The sequence below is a fragment of the Gymnoscopelus braueri genome, assembly GCF_963280865.1.
Source record: "Gymnoscopelus braueri genome assembly, chromosome: 23".
NCBI lineage: Eukaryota > Metazoa > Chordata > Actinopteri > Myctophiformes > Myctophidae > Gymnoscopelus > Gymnoscopelus braueri.
In genome coordinates, this window is record NC_137625.1 from 22,532,094 (window position 1) to 22,553,270 (window position 21,177).

A 21,177-nucleotide genomic window follows, 5' to 3' on the forward strand; every position below is an offset into this window, starting at 1 on the left:
TCATTTATATGTGTCAAAAACTTATTTCATATAGAAAATCCTTTCAAGCTAAATAGGTCCGCAGCAGCTGGATCTTCATCAAAGTAATGGTAGAAGTGAATAAATAAGATAGAAGAAGCATTGACCATTCAATTGATTTGCTGTCCAAGGAAAGACTTACTAGACAGCACATTTTACAATTTACAATTAGGGCATTTAGCAGGCGCTCTTAATCCAGAGCGATTTACAGTAAGCAAGGACAACACAAGGTAATACATCAAATGCATTTTGAGGAGAACAAAGAGTTGAAGTAATATAATTTTCATCAGGTGGAAATTCAGGGAATTGAAATCCACTAAATAGCACACCTAAATAAATGTAGCATTTTAGAATAAAATGGTTCTCCCCAAGTTATAGAAACTTTATAGACTTAATAGCTCAGATTTCAATCCTTAGAGGTCATTTTATATAGTGCACATTTAGTACATATCATATTAAGCCATACGAAATTGAGTTACGCGCATCTAAAATACTGCATTTACTGACTTTTTGTTTACATATGAGTAATAAACAAGAAAGTAAGCACCATAGCAAATATACTACAAAGGCTGTGTACTGTTAACTTACTGTACTTGCACATGAAAATAATGATGCTTTTCTCCTGCGCTGTTCCCAATATTAGAACATTGATTTTGAAATTTTTACTCAGAGCATGCATGTCATTATAATAATATAAACACTGAACAAGGGAAATGTAACTAATGAATATATTACAGTATTCCAAATGTCTAACTCTGTGTTTACATGTGTACATACTTGTTTATGACCATATTTGTATACAGTATATTCAAAAGTGAATGAAGAAAGTTAGTCGTAAACTTCTGGCAGTAGAAATACTATGTATTTATATAGATTATTTGGTGATTTGTACAGCTCAGGCTTGTGTTTGTATTTATACACGTTCTGTAACAGTTGTTAATAATTTGTCCCAATGGAAACATATTCAAGCTAAATTGATCAAGTTATGCCCTGTCTAGGAATTTAGTGTTTTTAGCTTGAATTGTGCAAATCAATATTGAGCAAAAGCAGCAAATGCAACTACTGTCATGAAGTGTACAGTTTGTGATAACTTTTGTAACAATTTCAAGTACACATTTGAAATATAATTCATTGTATCTGTTTCTTATGTATTTTAAATAAATAAATACAGACAACCTATCTCTTTGATTATGAGGTCATCATTAATCATTTCATCCTATATAAGATCCTCTATCAGTATACTTTCTTAATTTTAGATGAGATTGTATTATACCACCATTTCCAAAATGCAGGTATAGTGGAAAAGTTCCATCTCATGTGAAAACGGGAACTGATCTTGTATGGTGGCAGTTTTGGTGTTCGAAAACTTTCGGCAAGCTTCCTAGTAATTTGTCCGGCATGTATTGGCGGGGGATTGAGTGAGGACGTTGACAAAGAGAAAGAGAGAGCACCAAGTGAGAGAGCGTTCTAACGATCATTGTGGTCGAGCGAGCATCGGTTTCAACGATAGATTGACTTTACTGATCCCCAAAGAGAATTTCAGGATTTACAGTAGCAAAGATAAGACAAAAAGTCCATAAGTTGCATAAAAAACAAAGAACTCCAAACACTCACTGTATAGTTTTTATGCAGGGGCATCATGCAAGTAATAATTCTGGGGCGCAGTTAGAGCATTTCCCTAAGAAAAAGATAGGAAACTAGAAAAAGTGCTCATCGGAGCACAGGTCTCCGCCAGGTCAGGTAGGTTATTGTGGCCACCTGGTGGCGCTATAATAGGCCAATGTGAAAAGGGTGCCATTTCTTCCTCGGGCTAGTGGGAATGTGCGTGCAAGTTTTCACGGAAATCGCATGCTGTGTTCATGATTTGAGACATTTTGTTCAAAACGGACCAATCCTGCAAACTTTGGAAGCCAACCTTAGCCAATGAGGATGGAATATGAAATATCGGACAGATCCATCTTGATCACATGACTATAGAGATACTGTGTACCGATTTGCGTGATGTTTGGATAACATTTGTATGAGTAAATGGGTTTTGCACAAATCGGCCTCCTGGTGGCGCTATAACAGGCCCATGTGAAAATGTTGGGGCAGAGGTTTTGAATTGGCATCCAGGGAGTGTGTGTGCACAGTTTCGCAGCGACCGGGCCAACGGTGCCGGAGAATAGCTGGTAACACACGGACAGGACAGGACACACGGACGGACACACGGACGGACAGGGGGTAAAACATACTCTCTCGCCATGCCTTTCGGCCTGGCGGAGACAATAATGATGGAAGATTCTGCTGACATCTGCATGACATTTGACATATACAAAATATTCGAATGCTTTGGGGGGATAATTTTTTTGAACGCTTGCCCAGTTTCAATGGGCTCTGTTCCTATACAGAGAGTGCCATTTGGGGGTGCCCTTCCTTCCCACCCCTCTCCCTCATCCTCCCCATCAGCCCAGGCCCCCTTCACACCTCACTCACCATCAAAGAACAGCTGAGCAAGGCCTCATTTGCACCTGGTATTAACATGAAATCTGAAGTGATCTGAACACAAAGCAGCAGCCTTGAAACAGTCCCCCTCAAACACTGTGTTTACCAAAGTTCACAGACATGTTCAATTTGTGGCTGGAGCTATGCAGTCCTTTCTGACTATTTTAAGATTATTTTAAGTCTGCACCTTCATCTATTATTCCTGCTACGCATAAGACATTAAAACACAAAGAGTGGTGTCTGCAGTGAGTTTAGAGCAGTTGTCATGACTAATCATAAAGTAGCTAGCGTTGACAGAGCCAACAGATCTGCAGATGATGTAGTCAGCGACAGACTGCAGTAATTTTCCAGCACACACAAAAAAAGAAAAATCTACCCATATACCATGATTTTATTTGTGCTTATTTAGCTCGGCATTCCATAGGCCTACGTAATTTCTGATCTGTTGCAAGAGAAATTATCCTAGTCACACTAGATATACTGCCATCTGTCACTGGATCACAAATGTCTGTATAAACAAGGAACAGGTTGTGTGGCTAGGCAAACACGTCTTGCATGCCCTGACATTAGCAGCAGGACTGCATCACAACAAGGCTTCCAGCAACCATCTGTCAAACTGATCAAGTTTGCAAACCACACCAACCCAGACTGTTTTGGTCCGTTCTGGCGATGAGTCTCCAGATATCACGAGGAGGAACATCGCGTAGGTGTCCTGGTGCAGTCAGAATAATCTGGGTCTGAATGCTGCCAAGACAAGTGAAGATGATAATTGACTTAAGAACCCCCCACCCACCCACCCTCAATGTATTCCCATTGAAAACTAAAGAGTTCACCATCTGTCTAAAGATGCCTGTGGCTTCAGCTCCATCTCAAAATTTGATAAATATGCCTTATAAAAACGCACGCACGCGCACACACACACACACACACACACACACACACACACACACACACACACACACACACACACACACACACACACACACACACACACACACACACACACACACACACACACACACACACACACACACACACACACACACACACACACACACACACACACACACACACACACACAGTGTGTGTGCAATGTTGATATTTTGGCCTCAAGGTGATGCTAGAGGCAGCATCATGGGGTCACTCAAATGGTTAGGGTTCATCTTAAGTACACAACAAGTAATTAAAGCAATTTGCTGTGCACAATTCGGTCCACAACTAAGCAGGCCTCAGTGCAAGCTAGTATGATGGCCCCCCAGGTTCATGTGCTGTACGGCTGTACGCTGCCCACGTAGTCAGTCATGCACATCACTCGTCACATGATGAAATATAGTCTTGACATTGGACAGCAACATTACCAAGCAATCATCATTGGCAATCGCAAAGGGCCCTTTCTTCACCCAACACACCCCAGACAGGCCTCCCACCCACAGGCCCCAGTGTGACCACAGTGCCGGCACTGTCTAATACTACGCCACTGATGAACTCTACTTATTTTGGTGACCCAATGACCTTTCCTCTAGTGCCACCATTAGGACAAACTTTCTTTAGTCTCATTATACTGGTAAATACCAGAGTCAGACCAACAAAAGATTGTCCTGATGTAAAATTGTCAAAGACTATTTAAAAGATCTAATAATAATAATGTTTATTGTCCCCAAAGGGATATTTTTCTGTTTCTGTTTCTGTTCAAAAACAACAGAAAACAACACATAACCATAAAGCACAAAACAACATATCACCAAGACAATACATGAGGATCCCACTGTAAAAATAAAATAAATAAATACACAGAAAATCATCCTATCGACGGGGCAGTTTGTTATAAAAGTCCATCAGCCAGCTACAGAACAGGGCAGGCACGAGACATCTGAAGAACATCCTACCTACATTTCACCAGCATGTGTCGATTTCAACAAGGGGGGGGGGGGCATACACTGGATCATGTACGGTACACCAACACAAAGGGTGCAATATCCAAAGATGTCCCACATCCCAATCTAGGACACTCTCTGATCGCATCGCTGTGCTGTTAACCCTGCCGGTTTACCTTACAAAAGGAGAAAGAAATAGCCACTAGAAACATCAAAGTGTGGCAGGAGGCAGCAACCTCAGCATTGCAGGACTGAGAACACTGACTGATTGATCAGTGTTCAAAGAGGCTGCCACAGGCCGGAGTCAGATAGACAGACCTGGAGGATTATGCGTTGGCTGAGAGCAGCTAGGAACATAGCTACTGTACCAGTAAGAGCTAAAGCTTCATATGCTCTGAACACATAAAGATCACTTTTAAGGAGTAGTTTACCCCAAAGATGACTTATTTTCTATCAATTACACACCCCATGAAGCCTTGAATTCATGGAGATTTTTTTTTGTCGCATTCCTAAGCCAATAATTTGATGATCATCAAATTATTGGCTTAGGATTATGGCAAAAACTGAATAATCTCCATGAATTCAATGCTTCACGGGGCAAAGTGATAGAAAATTAGTATATTTTTGGGTGAACTACTCCTTTAAGCGTAGGGATCCATGGGCATGAGGCAGGAAACAATCACCTACTACAATTGGTATAGATGACAACAACTCCCTGCCAGACACAATAAATACTTTCGATCACACATTGTGAAGCTACTATAGCAACAACCCCCCGCCCGTAAGGAGGGTGAACCCGCACAAAGCTGGCCCAGATAACACCCCCAGTCCCATGCTCAAGGAGGGCGCCCAGCCACCCAACAGCTGACAGATGAGCTAACAGACCTTCAATGGCCCAGACTGTTGTTTGTTCATGCTTCAAATCAGCTACCATCATTCCAGTACCCAACAAATCTCCAACAATGTGCCTTAATGACTAACATCCCATGGTACTGACTTCAGTTGTTATGATGTGTTTCGAGTGGCTGGCTAAGATGCACCTTGACGCCTCCACACTGGACCCCAACCAACGTGTCTTCTGGCAGAAAAACAATTAGGATGCAATAGCCTCTGCCACCCATCTATTCCGGTCTAACCTGGAGAACAAGAGCACATCATTTACATTATGCCCGTCTGCTGTTCATAGACTTTCGCTCAGCGTTTAACAGAATTCCTCAGACTCTGACAAATAAGCTGTCCTCTGTTGGACTGAGCATCTCAATGTGCAATTGGATTTGAGACTTTCTGAGTAACAGGACAGATGGTCAGAATCCACATCTTTCACAGCTACTGTGAACACTGGACTGGAGCCCTGCAAGGCTGTGTGCTGAGCCCATTACACACTGTTAAGCTATGACTACATTGCCATAGACTAGAGCAATTACCTCATCAAGTATGCTGATGACATTATATCACCAACAATGACAAATCCACCTATAGGATAAGGTGAGTTGAGATATGGATTAGCGACAACAATCTCTCTCTGAATGTCGCCAAGACGAAGATGACTTTCAACTTCAGGAGGGCTGGAACAATTCACACAAACACAAAACATGATTCATTTTCAATTCCTTCGTTTTTATATGTTTTGCACTATGGCACCAGGGGCACTATGTTGTTGGTTTTTACATAACCTGTAAAGAGAAGAATGACAATATACTTGAATTTGATTGAATTGAGAAGCTATAGTCTGTTTTCTGTCATCTTGACAATATATATCACATGTAAGTGATTTATGCTTGCTGTATCCCACATTATTTAAATTGGTTAAATCTAAGCTAACTTTGTTTTAAGTGAGGCAACTTTTGGAAAACTGACATAATATAAGACAATATGTTACAAATTGCATGCACAAAGTTTTGAAGAACTACTACAGTATATGTTTGAAAACATGCAGCCTATCACAACTACAGGCATGCCAAAAGGTCTTCATTTACAGTCTATGAGAGACAACTGGTAGACATGTCCACACTTATAATTATACATTATTAGACGTAAAATGTGAAATTGATCCACACAACATTTTTACTTACAATAAAATGTATGGGAGGAAAAATCACTTGTGAGGAGGAGTGTACACAGTGAAATGTGCATGACTTTGCAAGTGAATGACATCATATTTGATATTTGTGGCCAGTTGCCACTAAGAGGATACCATACATTTCTACTGATTTCCCCCAGAATCTCTTGAGTGTAATTGTGCCATTCACAAAATTGTGCCATTGGTACCGTGTCTGCTACACAGTAAAACCCTCCGTTTATGTATCCATTTGTAACTGGGAGAGGGACAGTGTACAAATGTAACCAAATGGACCAATTTAATCTCAGGAATCTCAGGGTTCATAAGGTAACTACAAACTATTAAATCCATCTGACATGTTTTTATTTCTTCAATTCTTCTCCATCTGTCTTGTCTTTCCTTTCTAATTCCTTCATTCTCATCTTTAGTTTATGCTCGCAACCGGAGCTTGTAGATCTGCTATTTTCACTACTTGTTAAAAGTTTTTCTTTGTTTAATGGAAATTATTCATTTTATCTGCTTTATTTATTAAACACTTTAATTGATGAAAAAAGTTATAATTTTTTATATTTAGAAATAATAATGTTTTCTTTAAATGTAGAAACGAAAAAAGGGGATATTTACCCACGACCTAATGTTTGGTAAACAGAGCTATAATGAACATGTGTTCTTCATCCCAACCTGCTGTGTCACCAGGACCCCAGTGTTGTTTTGTACTTTAGTCTCCCTACATGGGCTTCTACAAAGCAGACTAGAAGCTTAGAGAAACATGCACAGTAAAATACTCATTGTTAATGTATCCCTTTGTAACTCCAAGAGTGTACAAATGTACATTTACACTCTCTTACATTAAATTAATACCCCAAGCTTTTTACAGTATAAGCAGTGGCCTGTGGGGCAGGCTTCTATAGGGCTGTCACTTTCAAGTCGTCAAGTCAAATTTATAGCAACAAGATAATAAAGACAATAAAGTGACAATATAATAAAACGAAATAAGATAGCTGCGCAAAGCTTGTGAAAATAGATAGGTTTTTAGTTTTTTTGGAGTGAGCATGTCAGAAAAGTAGGAAGGAGCTAAGTTTTAAAAACAATAAGTATCACTTTAAAATCAATTCTTAGTTTCACTGGGAGCCAGTGAAGAGAAGATAAAATAAGAGTAATGTGTTCAAACTTTTAGTTTTTAGTTCAAACTCTGGCAGTAGCGTTCTGAACAAGCTGGAGTTTATGTAACACCTGCCTTGTCAGCCCAGCAAAGGGCCGGCCTTGCATTACAATAATCTAGTCTGAGACAGGAAGCATCTAACTTGATGTTTCTTAAATGATGAAAGGCAGTCTTGGAGATGCCATGTACTTCAAGGTAATTTAACCGTGTTTCTGTCACTCGCACCAGGCAGAAAGATTCAATTCTCCTCTCTTTGTATGATATTCTCTTTTTGTTTGTCTCTTATTCTCTTGTGCCACATTCATCCGGCGGCGAAGTGACAGGACAATAACTACCATAATGACTTGACCTTTCCCTTGATTGAAACGCAAGATGTGTTAGAATGGCATAATTATTGATAATAGCAGGGCTCTTTCAGAGTGCTTAACAGCATGATGAGCAATTGAGAAGACTTTTCAATACCATGCACTTTCCACAAAATGGTGAGCAGCGGTTTGTTCTGGTATACATGAGAAAAACACATGAGAAAAACAGGGCAAAAAAAGAGGGAAAATTACAAAAATGTATTGCTAGGGATACAACATTTCAGTCACTCAGACCTTCATCATGCAGCAAGCAAGCAGCATGCCTGATGAAGTATATCCCTCCCAATCAATACATTTTTGTAAGTGAAGACAGTGTGCAGGACTCCTTTTGTTCTGCTCTTCAAGTTCATTACTCTGACGCACCTGTCCGTCTCCGTAGGTGTGCAAAAGGACTTTTTCTTGGTCAAATTATGTTCTTGCATTTTGGAATATGATGAAGGCCTGTATCCTAATGCAATTCCAATAAAAATAATACACTAAGTTCATACAACAAAGAGTAGAAAATGACATGCTTTATTTTAAGACAAACATTTCCCACCATTTTCTGTACTGGGGCCCTACAAGCGGTTATTTTGTCCTGGGCACTTGCTTGTGTTGGTATTGCCATCTTAAGTGACTGCCAAAATGAAACCAGTACAAATGTCAGATTACCACCGAGCCAGTCTCTGGTCCTCAGTCTGCTAAATGCTTTCGGAGCCATTCTGAAAAATCTCAGAGATTTCTTGTATTCACCACATGGTCGAGAGAACCATTCGATATCACAAATAAACATAAAATATACCTCAATTTCTGTTTTATCTATGGTAAAGAAGTGAAGCAAAGAGGTATATAGTGTTTGCATCAGTCTCCTTAGCAATGAAACCTTCCCAGTCCCTGAACGCCAAAGCCATATTTATTGGGCAGCTGTAGGCTAATAGCTCCACATGATGACGTACTGTATGTACTGTAATTAAACATGAATAATTTCCTGAATGATTAATCGGGCTAGGTATTTAATACCACTGTAATATGAAGACTTAGGAGGAGATTTGACTGGCCTGACAGCTAATGCCAACAATACTACACTTGCAGAATTAAGCTTAATTTAACAGAAATTATCCATCACAAAGGCATTGTGCCAACTAATTGCGAATGACAGTAGAAATGGGGTGGAAACAGATGGAAATAGAAAACTAGGCTATGTTGGATATCTTGTTTTGAACACTGTGTCTTTCTGTTTATCGGTAGATAAACCTTCAGTGGGGAGCGGCAGCATTACCTTGGATGCAGTCAGGATTAGGGGTGATTCTAAGGACCATTAAAGATAAATGAATAAATGGATGAACCTTGGAGATTTATGTAATAAAATTTCCAATTAAAAGCCTAATGGTCATTTTTACGGCACTGAGGATTCCTTGAAATGGTCATGCTTGATGTGCAGCAGTGGTTCTCAAAGTGGGGTCTGGGGTCCCTGAAGGGGTTCCAGGGGGTCGCTCAGCAAAATGTATTAATAAAGCCTATCATTATTAGTTTGACCACTTAAACCTTAAACTTTTACTCCACTATAATTATTTGAAAACTTTAGTTACTAGTTACTTTGTAGATTTTGATAATAATTACATTCTTGGAGCCCATTCGGCCAACAGTTACATATAAACAGTATACACTATGTGTGTGTGTGTGTGTGTGTGTGTGTGTGTGTGTGTGTGTGTGTGTGTGTGTGTGTGTGTGTGTGTGTGTGTGTGTACAGTATATATGTGTGTGTATGTACGGTATATATATGTGTGTGTGTGTGTGTGTGTGTGTGTGTGTGTGTGTGTGTGTGTGTGTGTGTGTGTGTGTGTGTGTGTGTGTGTGTGTGTGTGTGTGTGTGTGTGTGTGTGTGTGTGTATATGAATATGAATGAGAAGAATGAGAGAAGGGGGATGAATGGCTGAGTGACGCCTGTTGTTCATCGGACAGAGGCGACATGGAGGGAACCATACTTATATTAGCAGTCAGAAAATAGTGTCTTCACCCCATCGGTAGGAACGCATCCAGGAATCCTATTCTATTACTCTGAAACTTGAACTGAGCCGTTTTGACACAGACATAGAACTCAGGTCATGAGTAACCATGACATTTTAATTCAAATATTTACTCCATGAAATTGTGAACCTCACATTAGAATATTTCTCATTATCGAGATCCGAATGTACAGTGTCTTGGTGCCACAAAAAAAGCCTGTGTATGAATATGATTATCGGTCGTCATAATAATAATATCTCAAATTGATAAAGCTCTTTTCTACCTTTTATTTATCACTCTTTTCTACCCAAAGACGCTTTACATGGGGGGAGGAAAAAACAACAAAAGAAGAACGACTTTATTAGGAAAAAGAAAAGACAAAAAAAAACACTAATAAAGGCTAATGTTCTGAAATAGAACTAATACAATCGTTTTACTGTAGGCCTATAAGTGGTTTGATGTAGTTTTTACAAACACATTTTTTTTTATTTTATCTTGTGGCAAATACAACTTTATTTTTGTCATAAAAAAAAATCAACAAATTCACTATGGGTACTACATGGTATCATCTTCTTATTACAAATGTCAAGACATAATAGACACTACTGAGATACCAAAGTGACTATCTAAAGCAGGGGTCTTCAACAGGGGGTCCGGGACCCCTAGGGGGTCCTCAGAGTTACTAGATTTTTTTTTACCTCAACCACTTGAAACCTAGCATCTCTTTTCTGAGGAGAACTTTAGCCAAAAATAGTCGACCTACAAGCTCACAACGCCTCGCAGCGCAATGTTATACTATAGAGGGGGTCCCTGCTTCATCTCACTCTCAGCTAGGGGGTCCTTGGCCTGAAAACGTTGAAGAACCCTGATCTACAGAGTCCATTCCCCCGTGAGAGCAACCCTGCTGTTCTTGTTTGCCTCCGATAGCCCATCCTTCTGTCTCCGACAGCACAAATCCTGTCAGAGAAAGAGTTGGGAACATGGTGATTAACGCGAGACATGCTTCTTTGTGTTACCGAATCGGGGGGAAAAAAAACCCAGTCTCATGCTGCTGGCACAACAGGTGTGTGTGTGACGGTGTAAGTGTGGTGTCAACGTCTCGGTCATAAATAAATAAATAAATACAGGACGTGGTAATAGCAGGTTGTGGATGAAGCCATTCTTCTCAAGGCCGATCCGGTTCCACAATGTTGATTTACATGGTGGGCAGAGGTGGAGGAGTCAGCGTGATTCACCGGAGAGACGGACTGCACACAAAGGGGGATGTGAGCTTGAATCTAAATGCCGCCGCTTCATCAGAGGCCATTGATTCCGTCAGAGCTGTGGCTCATCCAGCAGTATGGACACTATTCCTGAGTCATTTTTTAAATGTCTTGATAAAACAGGTGGCCGAAAAATGGGACATGATGGATGGGATGGATATGAAAAGAGGAGACTCCACAGCAAAATAATAGCCCAACTTGAATAAAGCCCTTAAGCTACATTATTACACGCATAACGCATTGCCTCGACTCCTGTGCTGGCTAACAGATGTGTGCTGTCAGGGGCAATTGAGTTGTGTCTGTTTGAATGAGTGTGTCCTGTATGTGTTGGTGGGCAGAACCGATAGGAAGCCGTTAGGTAATGGAATGAGGTTATATTTAGAGCGTCTCCTTGAATGCCAGGACATTACAAGGACGCACGCATACGCGCATACGCACGCGCGCACACACACACACACACACACACACACACACACACACACACACACACACACACACACACACACACACACACACACACACACACACACACACACACACACACACACACACACACACACACACACACACACACACACACACACACACACACACAGTATATACTTGATCATGCTACAGCGTCACACAAAAGCATCAAAAGTAGCAGATCCACAAGTTTTGAGCTTGTAGATCTGCTACTTTTGCCATTTTTTAATTTGAATCCTGAAAGGTTTTGGACATGAGGTTTTTACACCCGACAGCGACGACGTCATACCTCTATAAATCCAACAGATCACAGACGGCAAGCAATGCACCGAGATTAAAGTGAGCTTTGTTACGACGCATATCTGTGAGCATGGACATTCCTCCATGTCTCTCACCTTGTACTTTAGTTAAGTACACTCAGGAGCAATCACTGGAGCATGGCTGGATCATCTCTATATTAACCCAGGGAGACCGGGAACGCATCTGTGTCATTTTAAGATATCTTTGGCTATTCAAAAGTAGCAGATATAAGCTCATAGCGTGGAACCAAGTGCCGTGCTATGAGCTTGTAGATCTGCAATTTTTGGAAAAATTGTGGAACATTTGTGCAAATTTGTGCAAATCTAATGTTTCTAAGCGAAAGAAAATTACTCCAATCTGTGCTTCTGGGGGTCCCTAGAACAACATGTTTTTTGGGATGGGGACCAAATACATATCATTTTGGGGGTCCTTGACATGGAAAAGTTGGAGCACCAATGATATAGCAACATACTGTTAGGATTTAGAAAACATATTTGGCCGTGGACCCCCATCTCAAAATGTTTTGTTCGAGGACCCCCCGCCCATGAAGCAAAGATTTGAGTTACAAATGTTTGCTTTGTAAATATATATATTCAAAGATTTGCACACATTTTCAAGATTTTTCAAAAATAGCAGATCTACAAGCTCATAGCGCGGCACTCGCTGCCGCGCTATGAGCTTGTAGATCTGCTATTTTTGAATGGCCAAAGAAATCTTAAAATGACACAGATGCGTTCCCGGATTGAATGGGTTAAACCACTTGATAGTCCCTCTGGTGCTATTATGAACTTCCCACATACATGGAACCCGATAAGTATCAAAGCAATTAAGGGTCCCTCTGATGGACTGGACGCATACGCCAGGGATCTGCAATGTCATTGTTCTTATTTAGACTATATACTAGATTGATAGGCTAATTCCACTTTATATAAAGACCCTATAATACCATTCTTTAATGGACTTAGAACGCAGTGCAATGGGATGTGGTACACAGTATGCATTGGTGACATCAACTCTTTGAAGGACCGAAGGGAGCCAAGAACTTGGTAGAGGCTGACGAGGCACAGAGATTAATGCCTTGTCGGATGGGTTAAATCTCCTTTATACCTCTGGCTGGAACCAAGTCCCTCCTCAATTTTCCACAGGCTAAAGGCAACCAGACACAATGCCGAACATTTCTCTTGGATAACCCCCCTCTGGCATTTAATGTATTGGGTCTGTGTGCGTGCGTGCGCTAAATGGATAGCTGTGATTATTCCAAGTTTCATATGAACAGAAAATAGATCTACAAACACCTGCAGCAACTATATTTACACATTTGGAGTACAGTATTCTGAGTATTGAGTGAATGCAGGAATAAACGGCAGTCCTTAGCATTATTACTTAGATGTATTACTCTCCACTCTTTGGTTGAGGCCAACCAAGTAGTAACAGTAGTACTACACACTATTGCAACTATACAGAAATGTATGAATTCTCTTTTAATTAGCTATATAAGCCCTTTGTGGTGAAATAGGGCGTAAGTCCTTAAACTTTTTTTTTCTTCACATTAGTAAACAAAGATACATAAGAGTGATAACAAGTGTTGGATATGAATACAGGTGTGCCTTGATATTTTTACTCCCCCCCCCCCCATCCTTGGTGTGCCTTGTGCACAAAAAGCTGTAAACAGAATCAAATGAAGAACTAACGAACAGAAACCAAAGAACAGAAGTCGTCAGGCTTGACACAAATGATTACCGCAGTGGTTTTGGTGGGGACAGAAGTTTAAACGGCTCCTCATTTTGCTGGGGACCCCCTGGAAGCCGCTCAAAGGCCCCTGGGGGGTCCCCGGAACCCAGTTTGAAAATAAGTGGTTTCCACTTGATAGATTATTGTTGACCGCCCCAGTCTACAGTCCTTTTTGTATAGATGCAAATGATACTAACCACTCAACGGAGTAAGTCCAATAATCTGTTGTCAGTCTGAATGGATGGGAATGTAGTATTCACGCAGGGCCACAGAGAGAGAGAGACACAGAAAACATAATGTAAGGTGAATCTCTGCGTTTACTGTACAGTATGTGACAAACGATTCACCAAAAGGGCACAAATAAATGGTGCATTTATACAGTGCCTTTATCCAAAGCACTTTGCACTTCGACATTAAGACCTGAAGCCGTTTCTTCTAAATCCCAACAGTTTTCTGAAAAACATATGTTTCTATATCAGTGGTGCTCAAACCTTTTCATGTCAAGGACCCCCAAAATGATATGTATTTGGCTGCCGACCCCCATCTCAAAATATTTTTGTTCCAGGGACCCCCCAGAAGCAAAGATTTGAGTATATGTCACCAAACGTATCATATATGATACACACATTACACTGATTTTTTAATAAATCAGTGTAATCAATACTTGGACCAAGAACCTGTTGTATCATATCTGACACATCCCCACTTCCCCCTGGACCATACCATTTGCACTGCAGGTAGTTACAGAGCCTCAGGTGGTCTGATCCAAAATGGCTGCCGTCAACTAAACAGGAGAGGTTGATGCACTACTAACAAACAATTATTTTTTAAGCAGTTCGGGTACGTTTTCCTAGTATATCTTTACTAATATTTTGAAATAAGTGTTGGATAACTTGAATGCACTTAAGAGCTCTCAAAATTTAGCATTTGAGTTTGTTTTTTATGATGTCAAAAGTGTTTGTATCATATTTGATACTACAGGTCTATAGTCCTTTACGATTTGTATCATATTTGATACTACAGGTCTAAAAGATTTTTTTTTGTAATGTTAAAACCGACTTGATTTTTTTTTTTTTTTCAAAATTTTATCCCACGATTTTGTAACCCTATTTTTTACACCCAGTGCCAATCTCTATGTAATCCTGGGCACTACACTCCCTCTGCCAACCTAGGGAGGCCAGGGCCGAGCTCATGCCTCCTTCAATGCATGAGAGCTAACTAACCTTCTTATCACCTGACAGGGGAGAGTTTCCCTGGTTGGACGTAGCGTGTGGAAGGAACACGTCATTCCAACCAGTTCCTTTCCCCTCCATCAGGCGCCCCGGCTGGCCAGGGGGAGGCAGTAAAACCGACTTGAAATACACCTTTTAATACCCCTTGTATCAAATATGATACAACAAATAAATGATACAAAGGAATGTTAAAAAAAATAAAACAAAATCAAAAATGTTTTAGGACCCAATAAAGTGTCCCTTTTCAAAATTTTGGAATTTTCTGACCTTTCCTTCATAGTTCAGGTTCTAGAGGGTTAAAAATGTTCGCTTAAAAATATATATATATTCAAAGATTCTCACACATTTTCACGATTTTTCAAAAATAGCAGAGCTTCAAGCTCGTAGCGCGGCACTCGGTGCCGCGCTATGAGCTTGTATATCTGCTATTTTTGAATAGCCAAAGTGTAAAATAATGCTTTTTAGCTCAAATCAAAAAAGTGACACAGATGCTTTCCAGGTCTTAATAGGTTAAACCCAGGGGGAGCCCGGAACCTTCTGTTTCACAAGTGGCCGCTCTACCTCCTGAGCCACTGTCACCCCTATGAGATTGACAAAGGTGACAAATTAAAGGACAACCCTGAAAAAAAATGAGAGGAAAAATATAATAAATGCAGATTCTTCCATACAAGTGTGATACAGCGAACCCTTTAACATACATGTGCTGTGACATGTATAATAAGAACGCTGAGCCGGGCCCTGTTGATCTGGATTTTGATTTGGTTATTGGGGCACAGATGGCAAGACTGTCAGAAAGACTGTTCAACTGGCTAGTGTTTCAATAGGAACAACAACTTAACCTGGTGTTTCAATAGGAACAACAACTTAACCTAGTGTTTCAATAGGAACAACAACTTAACCTAGTGTTTCAATAGGAACAACAACTTAACCTAGTGTTTCAATAGGAACAACAACTTAACCTAGTGTTTCAATAGGAACAACAACTTAACCTAGTGTTTCAATAGGAACAACAACTTAACCTGGTGTTTCAATAGGAACAACAACTTAACCTAGTGTTTCAATAGGAACAACAACTTAACCTAGTGTTTCAATAGGAACAACAACTTAACCTAGTGTTTCAATAGGAACAACAACTTAACCTAGTGTTTCAATAGGAACAACAACTTAACCTAGTGTTTCAATAGGAACAACAACTTAACCTAGTGTTTCAATAGGAACAACAACTTAACCTAGTGTTTCAATAGGAACAACAACTTAACCTAGTGTTTCAATAGGAACAACAACTTAACCTAGTGTTTCAATAGGAACAACAACTTAACCTAGTGTTTCAATAGGAACAACAACTTAACCTAGTGTTTCAATAGGAACAACAACTTAACCTAGTGTTTCAATAGGAATAACAACTTAACCTAGTGTTTCAATAGGAATAACAACTTAACCTAGTGTTTCAATAGGAACAACAACTTAACCTAGTGTTTCAATAGGAACAACAACTTAACCTAGTGTTTCAATAGGAACAACAACTTAACCTAGTGTTTCAACAGGAATAACAACTTAACCTAGTGTTTCAACAGGAACAACAACTTACCTAGTGTTTCAACAGGAACAACAACTTAACCTAGTGTTTCAACAGGAACAACAACTTACCTAGTGTTTCAACAGGAACAACAACTTAACCTAGTGTTTCAACAGGAACAACAACTTAACCTAGTGTTTCAACAGGAACAACAACTTACCTAGTGTTTCAACAGGAACAACAACTTAACCCATTTAGACCTGAGGCCGGTTCTAATAGCGCCTTCTAAATCCTGACCTGAAGTTTTCTGAAAAACTTATGAAAAAAGTATGTTGCTATATACTGTACATAGCAAAAACAGCCCCAAAAGGGGTTCCCGTCCTGAAAGGTATAGTTACAAATAGGGGTTCCCGCCCTAAGTGTCATCGGATTTCATTTTATGGTAAAGGCATCAGTAAATAAGGTCGAAAATGATGGTAGAAAATGCATATTTGATGGCTATGATGCTCATAGTGTGACATAGACAGGAAAAACAGGTGACTGAGAATGTCAATGCTGGAGGATCAGACTTGTGTCGGCAATAACAGTAGTGTCAACAACTACATAGAGAGGGGTGTTATAGTAGTGTTGATACAGTAGTGCAGTGGTACAAACACCATAGACCAAAAAAGTAATGGAGTCATCCTTCACCCATTATTCTCAACAAGTAGGAGAGCGCATGTGTCGCGCAGTGGTGGAAAACGTACTCAAATGTTTTACTTAAGTAAAAGTATCAATTCTGCAATGTAGAAGCACTCTGTTGCAAGTAAAAGTCCGGAATTCAAAATTTACTTGAGTAAAAGTACAAAGATATTGGTATCAAAATGTACTTAAAGTAAAAGTACTAAAATGTTTGAAAATAGCAGATCTACAAGCTCGCGACGCGTTGTGAGCTTGTAGACCGGCTATTTTCAAATAGCCTAGGTATAAAATAAGGCTTAAGTGGTTAATGAATGTTTTATAATGTAATCATGTATATCTGCAAAGTAACTAGTTACTTAAGTTTTCAAATAATTGTAGTGGAGTAAAAGTACAATATTTGCCTCCGAGATGTAGTGGCATAGAAGTAAAAGTATGGACAATTGGAAATACTCCAGTAAAGTAAAAGTACCTCAAAATTGTACTTAAGTACAGTACTTGAGTAAATGTACTTAGTTACTTTACACCACTGGTGTCGCGTACACCAAGAGGACGGTACAGGCCTGAATGTTTGACCCCAACAGTGAGCTGGTGTCTGTGCTATTCTGTGAGCGTCATTTTCCTGGCATGCAGTGTTTCCCAAACACTGTCCCAGACCGAAAAGAGAGGTTTGACTCATTCCAGGATTCACAGGGTACAAAGGGGTCACTGAATAGTTTGACAAGGATGAAAATGATGTGAATCATATGCTATGGCCTTCATTGTCACCAGATCTATAGTGGTTTCTGGACTGACATGTTCGACAGCAGCACAATGGTTTCATTTCTCTGGCAGAGTTTCAGAGACCTTTAGAATGTCAATGTATGACAAGGCACACTAAAGCTGTTCCCATGACTCATGGTGGCCCAATACCATTGATTGATTGATTGATGTACTTTATTTAGTAAGACATGAGAACAACAGTACATGGAAGTACAAATTCACAATACAAGGTCTACTAAACTGGAAGACTCAGATTGCACTAAGCTTGTATAAGTATAAGAGACAGACAGATATACACACTACTATACAGAACGTCATACAATCAGCTTACAGGTTACTGGTATGAAAAAGAAAATATTTGTACAAGAGAAAAAAGAGGAAGAGTTCGGGGAGGGGGGTAGGTTAAGACTTTGACAGGGGCCATTTTCGAATTGCAGCCTCCTGAGGGTGTTTCTTTAAGGCACTTTTGAAAGTGAGTAGGGTTTTACACTCCTTAGAACGTATAAATAAACGTAGCATAATGTAATTCTCATTAAAGGATTGTACATTATTGATGCTGTTAATAATTAGAAGACCAGCTTCCATCCTGATGAATCTGAAACTATAGTGTAGAACTTATCATACAACATGGAGGCCTGGCATACAGGAGCACATGACAGTAACAGACAGTGCCAGACTTAAAACTAGCTAAAAGGCGTAATAGATCGATTGAATATATCATTAGATAGAAATGTAATAATCAGCATGAGGTACAGTCAGACATTTGAGCTAAAAGGATAACACAAAAAAAGTCCTGAGGACTTGTTTCCATTGTGGTCCTATGAGACAAAGACCACTTGAGTTAGCATGTATTTGGGTGGGGAAGTGGGCCCTGGTAACCAAGAACCACTTTCCTATCACTTTTCAGACTCATCTATATTCTATGATTCAGGAGATATCTTTTTTTAGAATAAACTGTACTCGCAATGAAGCCTTTATTCTATGTCCATGTCTTGTCTTCAGTCAAAAATATTACAGTTTGTGATCGGCAGAGATTCTGTTTTCATCCACCGTGTCTATGCCTGCATGCTGTCAATGTGAAATAAAGAAATGAGAAGTGTGTACGTGTGTGTGTGTGTGTGTGTGTGTGTGTGTGTGTGTGTGTGTGTGTGTGTGTGTGTGTGTGTGTGTGTGTGTGTGTGTGTGTGTGTGTGTGTGTGTGTGTGTGTGTGTGTGTGTGTGTGTGTGTGTGTGTGTGTGTGTCCAATCATACTACTGCAGATGATAGCCTGGATGGAGTGAGTACATGTGGCCAATAATCGGCCTCCAACAGTGCTTGAGAAGGAGAAAAGGCAAACCTTTAAATAGACTTGAGAGTCTGAGAGTTAGGAGATAATAGTGAAGCAGCACTAACCACAGTAATGGCCATTTGAATAAGCCAGGCATAGCCGTTTTTTATGGTCATTGAACTTCAGACTGACATTTCTATTAACAACCTGGTACCTGGCTACCATGACAAAAGTTCAAACAAGGAGACAATAACTACCCATTACATACAGATTGCTAAACATAACTATGTATCAACATGAACAATCCTGTACCAAATCCCCAGCTGAGAATGGTTGCTGACTAGATTTTCTGAATTACATTAATCCATTTACTACGGTACATCTAATATCCAGAGAGCTGCCAAACATCACGGTTCTGATAACCCCATGTTGCAAAACATGGCGACAAAGGAATGGAACAGATTAACAGCATCCTTGCATAATGTCCTTTGAATAAACAGATGTACCCTGTGTCACGAGAAGGGCACGCTTATGAGTTACACAGTCTGGGCACTAATGAGGACCAAACACTCCCTGTTGCAACTACACCATGCTGTCAACAACGCACGCACACGCACACACACACACACACACACACACACACACACACACACACACACACACACACACACACACACACACACACACACACACACACACACACACACACAGGCGAGCACTGTCTAGGTAGGCAGTCTGGCCTAATGGTTAAGGTGCATACCACTTGGGCCCTATCTTGTGCCGCCTTAGTCGGTGTGAGGGCCGCGGCCCGAACTTCTAGTAGTAAAAAATGGCTATAAAGTTTAGGCATAAGGGGTAAGGCGGCGAGCAAGATAGGGCGCATTGGCTCTAATGCAGCCTGACAGCGAGTCGCGGGTTCGATTCCCGAGCCCGATGGCCTTTGCTTTGTGTCACTCCCTGTCTTCCTGTCCTACTATCCAAATAAAAGGCAGAAAAGACACCCCAAAATTATCAAAAGAAATTTATAAACATTACTGTGAACTACATGGTGCAGTGGTTCTCAAAGTGGGGTATGGGGAGGTCCAGCTAAAGAATTGATAGCTAGGAACTAAATAGACCCTTACAGGCCTAAAACTCTCCAAACTTCACTTCACTTTTCAAAAATTTCCAAAGTTATGGGGGTCCGAGCCCTAATGCACACCAAAATGGGGGATCTTGAAATTAAAAAGTTTGATAACCCCTGACATGATCGGGGTGTGGCTACAAATCGAAAAAGGTTTATGATGTTGGTTTATGATGTATGTGTTGATACTATTGAATAGTAATTATTGGTTATACATCTTAAAAAGGTAGGGTAAGTGATATTTTTTGGATAAAACAAAATGTTTTTAGTTTTAAGGTTAAAGTATTATGTTCTGATAGTAATCATTGTTATCCACGAGTTTCCAGTGTCCCATGAGCCCTTGCGTGAATTATGGCCATCACTTCCTCTTGTCAATCATTCAGTTAATTTGAGTGAACCTTGTCAGTCAATAATAATTTGGGAACACAACCTGACAGAAAATAAAAAAGGGTCATATTAGTCTACCTACTTACCCAGATCTCCCTTCACACACAGCTGATTAAAATTAATGATCAATGGCTCTTGACACTTGCTCTTAGCTAGCCTAACCCCTGTCCTGTGTTGCATTCTATGACACCTGAAGCTCTGCACGGTGCTTGTTAAGTGACTTCAGCGCTTGATAATAATTGATCATTAATTTGAATCAGCTGTGTGGAGGGAGATCTTGTAGGGTAACTAGGCAGGGTAATATGATCCTTTTTGATTTCTGTCAGGTTGTGTGAATTGCATGACTCACAACGGGAAGTGGTGCATTGACACACACCCTTTTCCCCAGTAAGCTCCCTAGGAAACATGGTATAGTTTTTGTTCAGAAACAGGGGTCTCCCCATCTCTCCAGCTCTTTAATAAACAGAAAATAAATTTTCAGGTGGGTTGAAAATGTTCAGCCAAT